Source organism: Pecten maximus, chromosome 7 (assembly GCF_902652985.1).
Source record: "Pecten maximus chromosome 7, xPecMax1.1, whole genome shotgun sequence".
NCBI lineage: Eukaryota > Metazoa > Mollusca > Bivalvia > Pectinida > Pectinidae > Pecten > Pecten maximus.
Window position 1 is genome coordinate 9,380,874 of NC_047021.1, and position 12,544 is coordinate 9,393,417.

The following is a 12,544-nucleotide window of genomic DNA, read 5'->3' on the forward strand; positions in this document are numbered from 1 at the left end:
TCGGCTGTTTGTCGACAATATACATTGTGTCTGTCAATGAAGGGCACACGATGGTCGGCTGTTTGTCGACAATATACAATGTGTCAGTCAATGAAGGGCACACGATGGTCGGCTGTTTGTCGACAATATACAATGTGTCAGTCAATGAAGGGCACACGATGGTCGGCTGTTTGTCGACAATATACAATGTGTCAGTCAATGAAGGGCACACGATGGTCGGCTGTTTGTCGACAATATACAATGTGTCTGTCAATGAAGGGCACACGATGGTCGGCTGTTTGTCGACAATATACATTGTGTCTGTCAATGAAGGGCACACGATGGTCGACTGTCTGTCGACAATATACATTGTACATTTATCTGTCAATGAAGGGCGAACGATGGTCGGCTGTTTGTCGACAATATACACTGTACATTTATCTGTCAATGAAGGGCACACGATGGTCGGCTGTTTGTCGACAATATACATTGTGTCTGTCAATGAAGGGCAAACGATGGTCGACTGTTTGTCGACAATATACATTGTGTCTGTCAATGAAGGGCACACGATGGTCGACTGTTTGTCAACAATATACATTGTGTCTGTCAATGAAGGGCAAACGATGGTCGGCTGTTTGTCGACAATATACATTGTGTCTGTCAATGAAGGGCACACGATGGTCGGCTGTTTGTCGACAATATGCATTGTGTCTGTCAATGAAGGGCAAACGATGGTCGGCTGTTTGTCGACAATATGCATTGTGTCTGTCAATGAAGGGCAAACGATGGTCGGCTGTTTGTCGACAATATACATTGTGTCTGTCAATGAAGGGCAAACGATGGTCGGCTGTTTGTCGACAATATACATTGTGTCTGTCAATGAAGGGCAAACGATGGTCGGCTGTTTGTCGACAATATACATTGTGTCTGTCAATGAAGGGCAAACGATGGTCGGCTGTTTGTCGACAATATACATTGTGTCTGTCAATGAAGGGCACACGATGGTCGGCTGTTTGTCGACAATATACAATGTGTCTGTCAATGAAGGGCACACGATGGTCGGCTGTTTGTCGACAATATACATTGTGTCTGTCAATGAAGGGCAAACGATGGTCGGCTGTTTGTCGACAATATACATTGTGTCTGTCAATGAAGGGCAAACGATGGTCGGCTGTTTGTCGACAATATACATTGTGTCTGTCAATGAAGGGCAAACGATGGTCGGCTGTTTGTCGACAATATACATTGTGTCTGTCAATGAAGGGCACACGATGGTCGGCTGTTTGTCGACAATATACATTGTGTCTGTCAATGAAGGGCACACGATGGTCGGCTGTTTGTCGACAATATACATTGTGTCTGTCAATGAAGGGCACACGATGGTCGGCTGTTTGTCGACAATATACAATGTGTCAGTCAATGAAGGGCACACGATGGTCGGCTGTTTGTCGACAATATACAATGTGTCAGTCAATGAAGGGCACACGATGGTCGGCTGTTTGTCGACAATATACAATGTGTCAGTCAATGAAGGGCACAATATGGTCGGCTGTTTGTCGGCAATATACAATGTGTCTGTCAATGAAGGGCACACGATGGTCGGCTGTTTGTCGACAATATACATTGTGTCTGTCAATGAAGGGCACACGATGGTCGGCTGTTTGTCGACAATATACAATGTGTCTGTCAATGAAGGGCACACGATGGTCGGCTGTTTGTCGACAATATACATTGTGTCTGTCAATGAAGGGCACACGATGGTCGGCTGTTTGTCGACAATATACAATGTGTCTGTCAATGAAGGGCACACGATGGTCGGCTGTTTGTCGACAATATACAATGTGTCTGTCAATGAAGGGCACACGATGGTCGGCTGTTTGTCGACAATATGCAATGTGTCTGTCAATGAAGGGCACACGATGGTCGGCTGTTTGTCGACAATATACATTGTGTCTGTCAATGAAGGGCACACGATGGTCGGCTGTTTGTCGACAATATACAATGTGTCTGTCAATGAAGGGCACACGATGGTCGGCTGTTTGTCGACAATATACATTGTACATTTATCTGTCAATGAAGGGCACACGATGGTCGGCTGTTTGTCGGCAATATACATTGTGTCTGTCAATGGAGGGCACACGATGGTCGGCTGTTTGTCGACAATATACAATGTGTCTGTCAATGAAGGGCACACGATGGTCGGCTGTTTGTCGACAATATACAATGTGTCTGTCAATGAAGGGCAAACGATGGTCGGCTGTTTGTCGACAATATACATTGTGTCTGTCAATGAAGGGCACACGATGGTCGGCTGTTTGTCGACAATATACATTGTGTCTGTCAATGAAGGGCACACGATGGTCGGCTGTTTGTCGACAATATACATTGTGTCTGTCAATGAAGGGCGAACGATGGTCGGCTGTTTGTCGACAATATACATTGTGTCTGTCAATGAAGGGCACACGATGGTCGGCTGTTTGTCGACAATATACACTGTACATTTATCTGTCAATGAAGGGCACACGATGGTCGGCTGTTTGTCGACAATATACATTGTGTCTGTCAATGAAGGGCACACGATGGTCGGCTGTTTGTCGACAATATACATTGTGTCTGTCAATGAAGGGCACACGATGGTCGGCTGTTTGTCGACAATATACATTGTGTCTGTCAATGAAGGGCACACGATGGTCGGCTGTTTGTCGACAATATACATTGTGTCTGTCAATGAAGGGCACACGATGGTCGGCTGTTTGTCGACAATATACATTGTGTCTGTCAATGAAGGGCACACGATGGTCGGCTGCTTGTCGACAATATACACTGTGTCTGTCAATGAAGGGCACACGATGGTCGGCTGTTTGTCGACAATATACAATGTGTCAGTCAATGAAGGGCACACGATGGTCGGCTGTTTGTCGACAATATACATTGTGTCTGTCAATGGAGGGCACACGACGGTCGGCTGTTTGTCGACAATATACATTGTGTCTGTCAATGAAGGGCACACGATGGTCGGCTGTTTGTCGACAATATACATTGTGTCTGTCAATGAAGGGCGAACGATGGTCGGCTGTTTGTCGACAATATACATTGTGTCTGTCAATGAAGGGCGAACGATGGTCGGCTGTTTGTCGACAATATACATTGTGTCTGTCAATGAAGGGCGAACGATGGTCGGCTGTTTGTCGGCAATATACATTGTGTCTGTCAATGAAGGGCAAACGATGGTCGGCTGTTTGTCGACAATATGCATTGTGTCTGTCAATGGAGGGCAAACGATGGTCGGCTGTTTGTCGACAATATACATTGTGTCTGTCAATGAAGGGCACACGATGGTCGGCTGTTTGTCGACAATATACATTGTGTCTGTCAATGGAGGGCACACGATGGTCGGCTGTTTGTCGGCAATATGCATTGTGTCTGTCAATGAAGGGCACACGATGGTCGGCTGTTTGTCGACAATATACACTGTGTCTGTCAATGAAGGGCACACGATGGTCGGCTGTTTGTCGACAATATACATTGTGTCTGTCAATGAAGGGCACACGATGGTCGGCTGTTTGTCGACAATATACAATGTGTCTGTCAATGAAGGGCAAACGATGGTCGGCTGTTTGTCGACAATATACATTGTGTCTGTCAATGAAGGGCACACGATGGTCGGCTGTTTGTCGACAATATACAATGTGTCTGTCAATGAAGGGCACACGATGGTCGGCTGTTTGTCGACAATATACATTGTGTCTGTCAATGAAGGGCGAACGATGGTCGGCTGTTTGTCGGCAATATACATTGTGTCTGTCAATGAAGGGCAAACGATGGTCGGCTGTTTGTCGACAATATGCATTGTGTCTGTCAATGGAGGGCAAACGATGGTCGGCTGTTTGTCGACAATATACATTGTGTCTGTCAATGAAGGGCACACGATGGTCGGCTGTTTGTCGACAATATACATTGTGTCTGTCAATGGAGGGCACACGATGGTCGGCTGTTTGTCGGCAATATGCATTGTGTCTGTCAATGAAGGGCACACGATGGTCGGCTGTTTGTCGACAATATACACTGTGTCTGTCAATGAAGGGCACACGATGGTCGGCTGTTTGTCGACAATATACATTTTGTCTGTCAATGAAGGGCACACGATGGTCGGCTGTTTGTCGACAATATACAATGTGTCTGTCAATGAAGGGCAAACGATGGTCGGCTGTTTGTCGACAATATACATTGTGTCTGTCAATGAAGGGCACACGATGGTCGGCTGTTTGTCGACAATATACAATGTGTCTGTCAATGAAGGGCACACGATGGTCGGCTGTTTGTCGACAATATACATTGTGTCTGTCAATGAAGGGCGAACGATGGTCGGCTGTTTGTCGGCAATATACATTGTGTCTGTCAATGAAGGGCGAACGATGGTCGGCTGTTTGTCGGCAATATACATTGTGTCTGTCAATGAAGGGCAAACGATGGTCGGCTGTTTGTCGACAATATGCATTGTGTCTGTCAATGGAGGGCAAACGATGGTCGGCTGTTTGTCGACAATATACATTGTGTCTGTCAATGAAGGGCACACGATGGTCGGCTGTTTGTCGACAATATACATTGTGTCTGTCAATGGAGGGCACACGATGGTCGGCTGTTTGTCGGCAATATGCATTGTGTCTGTCAATGAAGGGCACACGATGGTCGGCTGTTTGTCGACAATATACACTGTGTCTGTCAATGAAGGGCACACGATGGTCGGCTGTTTGTCGACAATATACATTTTGTCTGTCAATGAAGGGCACACGATGGTCGGCTGTTTGTCGACAATATACAATGTGTCTGTCAATGAAGGGCAAACGATGGTCGGCTGTTTGTCGACAATATACATTGTGTCTGTCAATGAAGGGCACACGATGGTCGGCTGTTTGTCGACAATATACATTGTGTCTGTCAATGAAGGGCACACGATGGTCGGCTGTTTGTCGACAATATACATTGTGTCTGTCAATGAAGGGCACACGATGGTCGGCTGTTTGTCGACAATATACATTGTGTCTGTCAATGAAGGGCACACGATGGTCGGCTGTTTGTCGACAATATACACTGTACATTTATCTGTCAATGAAGGGCACACGATGGTCGGCTGTTTGTCGACAATATACATTGTGTCTGTCAATGAAGGGCACACGATGGTCGGCTGTTTGTCGACAATATACATTGTGTCTGTCAATGGAGGGCACACGATGGTCGGCTGTTTGTCGACAATATACATTGTGTCTGTCAATGAAGGGCACACGATGGTCGGCTGTTTGTCGACAATATACATTGTGTCTGTCAATGAAGGGCACACGATGGTCGGCTGTTTGTCGACAATATACATTGTGTCTGTCAATGAAGGGCACACGATGGTCGGCTGTTTGTCGACAATATACACTGTGTCTGTCAATGAAGGGCACACGATGGTCGGCTGTTTGTCGACAATATACAATGTGTCAGTCAATGAAGGGCACACGATGGTCGGCTGTTTGTCGACAATATACATTGTGTCTGTCAATGGAGGGCACACGATGGTCGGCTGTTTGTCGACAATATACATTGTGTCTGTCAATGAAGGGCACACGATGGTCGGCTGTTTGTCGACAATATACATTGTGTCTGTCAATGAAGGGCGAACGATGGTCGGCTGTTTGTCGACAATATACATTGTGTCTGTCAATGAAGGGCGAACGATGGTCGGCTGTTTGTCGACAATATACATTGTGTCTGTCAATGAAGGGCGAACGATGGTCGGCTGTTTGTCGGCAATATACATTGTGTCTGTCAATGAAGGGCAAACGATGGTCGGCTGTTTGTCGACAATATGCATTGTGTCTGTCAATGGAGGGCAAACGATGGTCGGCTGTTTGTCGACAATATACATTGTGTCTGTCAATGAAGGGCACACGATGGTCGGCTGTTTGTCGACAATATACATTGTGTCTGTCAATGGAGGGCACACGATGGTCGGCTGTTTGTCGGCAATATGCATTGTGTCTGTCAATGAAGGGCACACGATGGTCGGCTGTTTGTCGACAATATACACTGTGTCTGTCAATGAAGGGCACACGATGGTCGGCTGTTTGTCGACAATATACATTGTGTCTGTCAATGAAGGGCACACGATGGTCGGCTGTTTGTCGACAATATACAATGTGTCTGTCAATGAAGGGCAAACGATGGTCGGCTGTTTGTCGACAATATACATTGTGTCTGTCAATGAAGGGCACACGATGGTCGGCTGTTTGTCGACAATATACAATGTGTCTGTCAATGAAGGGCACACGATGGTCGGCTGTTTGTCGACAATATACATTGTGTCTGTCAATGAAGGGCGAACGATGGTCGGCTGTTTGTCGGCAATATACATTGTGTCTGTCAATGAAGGGCGAACGATGGTCGGCTGTTTGTCGGCAATATACATTGTGTCTGTCAATGAAGGGCAAACGATGGTCGGCTGTTTGTCGACAATATGCATTGTGTCTGTCAATGGAGGGCAAACGATGGTCGGCTGTTTGTCGACAATATACATTGTGTCTGTCAATGAAGGGCACACGATGGTCGGCTGTTTGTCGACAATATACATTGTGTCTGTCAATGGAGGGCACACGATGGTCGGCTGTTTGTCGGCAATATGCATTGTGTCTGTCAATGAAGGGCACACGATGGTCGGCTGTTTGTCGACAATATACACTGTGTCTGTCAATGAAGGGCACACGATGGTCGTCTGTTTGTCGACAATATACATTTTGTCTGTCAATGAAGGGCACACGATGGTCGGCTGTTTGTCGACAATATACAATGTGTCTGTCAATGAAGGGCAAACGATGGTCGGCTGTTTGTCGACAATATACATTGTGTCTGTCAATGAAGGGCACACGATGGTCGGCTGTTTGTCGACAATATACAATGTGTCTGTCAATGAAGGGCACACGATGGTCGGCTGTTTGTCGACAATATACATTGTGTCTGTCAATGAAGGGCACACGATGGTCGGCTGTTTGTCGACAATATACAATGTGTCTGTCAATGAAGGGCACACGATGGTCGGCTGTTTGTCGACAATATACATTGTGTCTGTCAATGAAGGACAAACACATGCCGACTATTTGTCGGCATCAAATACTGAACTTGTCAAAGTAGGACAAACAAAGGTTGAGTATTTAAAGAGGTTGGCTAGATCTGTCGTCTCAGGAATAGGAAGGAAGAAACCTATTTTTACGATAATAAACACAATATGTATACACGAATATATAGCAATGACATCAAAATAATTATACCCATATTCGATACATCACAGACGACATTTCCAATGTTCATGGCTTCAGTTGGTTGAGGAGACGAAACTGTCGATGAAACAATATATGTAGCGGGGTGTAATATGTCTTAAAATGATGACAATGCCGCTGGGTTCGTTTGATTTCAAAGGTTTTATTATTACTCAAAAACCCACGTTCTGAAACATACATAAATAAAACATAATTAATTTCATTCACAAACCATACATCTGTCATACAACAATAGTTCACGCGTACAATTACATATAAATGAATAATATTTCCAACACAACGTTAACACGATAAAATATCACAGATAATGACGATTACTTGGTAATATAAAATCACACACTTACAACACGTATAGTGCATCAACGTGAGGCTTAACACTGCTCACTTCCATGACCGTCATATACCGCACAACAGATGTAAACAATACAGGAATACGACTCTATATGGTGACAGATGAATTCGAAGACCTACATTTTGTAGCTCCGGCTTCAATGACGTCGAAATTCAAATGCCCCGAAACACAAAGAAACAAAGACTAAAACCACAGATAAGAACTTTCAACCAATCAAACAACTTTGTTACAGTCACATGTCACGTTCGTCAGTGAAATATACTCACAGGTACAAAGACATACACATACCAATATACAAACACGCGCACGGGATCGCCGGTAACGAATATATATATATGCACGGACGCAGGTAAAAGGTCGTGAGGGCCTTATACCTCAATAATAAATACCTTACATATTTATTATATTTTATTAATAATTATCACACATATACATGTATACATTTCACAAATATCAAACACTTTATTAAAAATAACCCTATTACATATATGCTGTGTATATCATCAACAAAGTCAATTGTCGACGAATGTCAGTGTATAGCCCTGTAAATAGAAACAATAATAGGTCATGGTACACTAGATAATATATCGGTTATAATAGTTCATGATATACTAGATAACGTATAAATAATATGGCACCTTTGTTAACGTTACTGGAGACATAGGTATAAATACCAGGACAATTCGTGTGATTTACACAGTTATCACGAAATGACAAACATGTTTATCATAGAGATATTTCAATAAATGACCAATTTAACCCATTGTAACGTCGGTACTCACCACAATGTCTTGCTACAGCCATCGTGTCGTGCCGATTTCTGGATTACAGCACTACGCATATGGAGCGATTTACCAGGAAGTTTTAAATTAGGCTTAATATTCCGCCTGTGTTAAGGACTGAGGAATGATTAGAATATAAATAGACTGATTGACAATAGCACATAAGAACACAGAATTCCCACCATTCTCATTACTGAAACGAAACAGGAAGAAATATTATAAACCGGAGATGAAATATGAAATTGATATGAAATATTGTAATAAGTGATTTACGTACAAAAGGAGTCTAAAGTGTATTACCCGACAAAGTAGTGTACATTGTATGTATTTCAAACACTGGTGGTATATTTTTGACGCCACCGAGAGAACTAATATAGACTTTGCCTGTTAATCTGTCCAACTGATTATGGCATCTTGATGATTTTATAAACTCCGTCTTTACATACATCCATTGTAACAAGATGTGTTCCTTTGTTGACAAACTGTGGTTGTTTTTGAACTTAGCCGAGATTAAAAGAGAGTGTCTGCAAATCTATGCTTGATATATCGAAAACGTAGTCATCATTTTATGTCTTGCTACAGCCATCGTGTCGTTCCGATTTTTGGATGCAAAATTACACAGATGGAGAGATTTACCGGGAAGTATTAAATTATGCTTAGTGTTCCGGCTTTGTTTATAACTGAGGAATGATAAGAATGTAAATAGACTGATTGACAATAGCACTAAAGAATGAATATTTCCTCCCACCATTCAAAACAAACAGTAAAAAATATTATCAACCTTGGAGATTACAGAACATTGTAAGGGGATTATTTACCACTGATGATGTTTCCTTAGTTACAGGACGTTGTAAGGGGTTTATTTACCACTGATGATATTTCCTTAGTAACAGGCCGTTGTATGGGGATTATTTACCACTGATGATGGTCCTTAGTAAAATGACATAGATATAAAAAGTGTATTTTTACACAAAAATTATATGTTACAATGTGTACGAGTGTCGTTCCATCTTTTCAAGACCGACTGGTCCTTACTGACTGTGTGAGAGAAAATCAAATCACTCGATGGGACAGTTCGCCCATCGACATGAAGTGTATATATACACACTGTACCGAAAAGGCTACTGATCGGATGTAGACATATTCCCCTGTCCTGCATTGGTCAGTAATAGGCCGTAAAGGTGACTTAACTGGACGGCCACCTCATTTGTGTTCATGCTTTTCGTTTTCCTGATTTTGATGGCTTCTTTGATTTGTCTTACTATTGTGTTTTGTTCTTTCTCCACTATTTTGGCATTATGATGTGGTTGCCGATTCGTTGTAATGGGCAAGTCGCTCTTAAAACGTTGCTACGTCACTCGCACACAATGCTACGAATACTGATTGTGTAAAGATAAACCTTGTATATAGATATGTATCCTAACTGATGAATCTTAATAAAGAAAATAGATAGAGGATTTTTTTATCACTGATGATGTTTCCGTAGTTACAGGATATAGATAGGAAATAATTTATCACTTATGGTGTTTCCGTAGTTACAGGATGTACGAGGGATGTTTGATATGATGTGAGCCTCGTATAGAAGGAGGTACTCAATGATGTTCTTTTTAAGTCTTACTATTCTCTGACTATACAGGGCCGTGCACCCTAGGACTGGTCTCATTTGGTTATCTTATATCAACGAGGTAGCACTCTAAAGTAAACAAGACAAGCGGCTTTAGCAAAATGGACAAATTCGGTGAAAGAGCAGTGATCTAATACATGTATTTGCATAAAAAAGGTTTAACACCCAAGGATAACCATACTGACATGGTAGCAACACTAGGGAAATTTTCGCGTACTAATCTTAACCTTTTTGAGGAAGATCATGCCAACTTTCTTCAGAGATTTGCCACTGTGGACAGAAAATGGGTCCATCATTTTACCCCAGAGGCTAAACAACATTCGGAACAATGAAAGCACTCTTGCTCTCCCCGTCAAAGAAGGCAAAGACTGTTCACTTAGCTGGGAAGGTTATGACCTCGGTTTTCTGGGATGCAGATGGTATACTGCTGATAGATTATCTCCAAAAGGGACAAATAATCAAAGGCACACACTATCCTTCACTTCTGAGGCAGTTCCGGGAAATTATCTAACTTAAGCGCGGCAGAAAGCTCACTAAAGGTGTGTTATTCCATGAGGACAATGCTCCTGTTCACAAGTCTGGCATTGCCATGGCTGTCATGCACGATTGTGACTTTACATTGATTGAACATCCGCCTCTTGCGTCTATTGCCAAAACTGTAAACAGCTATTTCAGACACCCTCTTTTATTCCGATGATGACGTCATACATGTAGTTGATGACTATCTGAACAGTCAAGAAAAAAAATTATATGAAAGTGGCATTGAGTCCCTTAAACAACGCTGGCAAAAGTGCATAGATACTGAAGGGGATTATGTTGAAAAATGATAATCACAACTTATCAATCAGCCCTCGTAGATATGAAATTATTTACTACTGATGATGTTTCCGTAGTGACAGGATGTTGATAGAGGATTTTTGTTATCACTGTTGATGTTTCCGTAGTTACAGAATGTAGATATGGGATTATTTACTGCGGATGGTGTTTCCCTGGTTACAGGATGCTGATAGAGGATTTGTTTTTGTCAATGATGATGTTTCCGTAGTTACAGAATGTAGATATGGGATTATTTACTGCGGATGATGTTTCCATGGTTACAGGATGTAGATTGAGGATTTTATTTTACCACTGGTGATATCGACATTGACTTACTAATTGCAGGACGTAGACTTGTCGCTCTTATAGAGGGTTCTTTTGAAGTGCAATTTAATAGGATTTGCATTATTTTTTCATGACAGCATTGGTTAGTTTAGTGAGGTATTTGTAAACAAAAATCGCAGTAAAATGGATGAACTTTTGTAATACTTTTTAATTTCATTTTTTAATAAATAACACGAGAGAAATAATTTCAGGACTCGATATATAAAAATGTAAGCTTCTACATAAATAGTATCTACTTCTAAAGATATATTGGTTGAACCGACACATTCAAACGTAAGTGATACGGAGACACAGGGACCAATTATGAAGGTATTCAATTGTTACGTTAAAGACAATGATCAATACGTATTTCATATATAACAAAATTAAGAACTTTGTATACACTGGACAAAGTATCTTTCCTTTAAAACATTCAACATAAAACATCAAACATTATGTGTATGATTCACATCTCAGGCGGGTCAGTATCCATATCAAATCTCAGGCGGGTCAGTATTCACAACACATCTCAGGCGGGTCAGTATTCACAACACATGTCAACCGGGTCAGTATTCACTACACATCTCAGGCGGGTCAGTATTCACATCAAATCTCAGGCGGGTCAGTATTCACAACACATCTCAGGCTGGTCAATATTCACATCACATCTCAGGCGGGTCAGTATTCACATCACAGGCGGGTCAGTATTCACATCTCAGGCGGGTCAGTATTCACATCTCAGGCGGATCATTATTAACATAAAATCTCAGCCTGGTCAGTATTCACAGGATATCTCAGGCGGGTCAGTATTCACATCTCCGCCGGGTCAGTATTCACATCACATCTCAGCCAGGTCAGCATTCACATCAAATCTCAGGAGGGTCAGTATTCACATCACATCTCAGGCGGGTCAGTATTCACATCACATCTCAGGCGGGTCAGTATTCACATCACATCTCAGGCTGGTCAGTATTCACATCACATCTCAGGCGGATCATTATTAACATAAAATCTCAGCCTGGTCAGTATTCACATGACATCTCAGGTGGGTCAGTATTCACAGCACATCTCAGGCGGGTCAGTATTCACATCTCCGCCGGGTCAGTATTCACATCAAATATCAGCCAGGTCAGTATTCACATCAAATCTCAGGAGGGTCAGTATTCACAGCACATCTCAGGCGGGTCAGTATTCACATCTCCGCCGGGTCAGTATTCACATCACATCTCAGCCAGGTCAGTATTCACATCAAATCTCAGGAGGGTCAGTATTCACAGCACATCTCAGGCGGGTCAGTATTCACATCAAATCTCAGGAGGGTCAGTATTCACAGCACATCTCAGGCGGGTCAGTA

At 42.6% G+C, this 12,544-nt stretch overlaps 1 long non-coding RNA gene across 1 annotated transcript; it reads right to left on the reverse strand.

The window, feature by feature from the left end:
- Nucleotides 1–7,414: 7,414 nt before the first annotated feature.
- LOC117331725 lies at nucleotides 7,415–8,010 on the reverse strand. Its single transcript, XR_004533646.1, has 2 exons — nucleotides 7,637–8,010; nucleotides 7,415–7,459 (listed from the first exon to the last, which is right to left on the reverse strand). It is a non-coding gene; the product is annotated as an uncharacterized LOC117331725 (long non-coding RNA).
- Nucleotides 8,011–12,544: the final 4,534 nt, after the last annotated feature.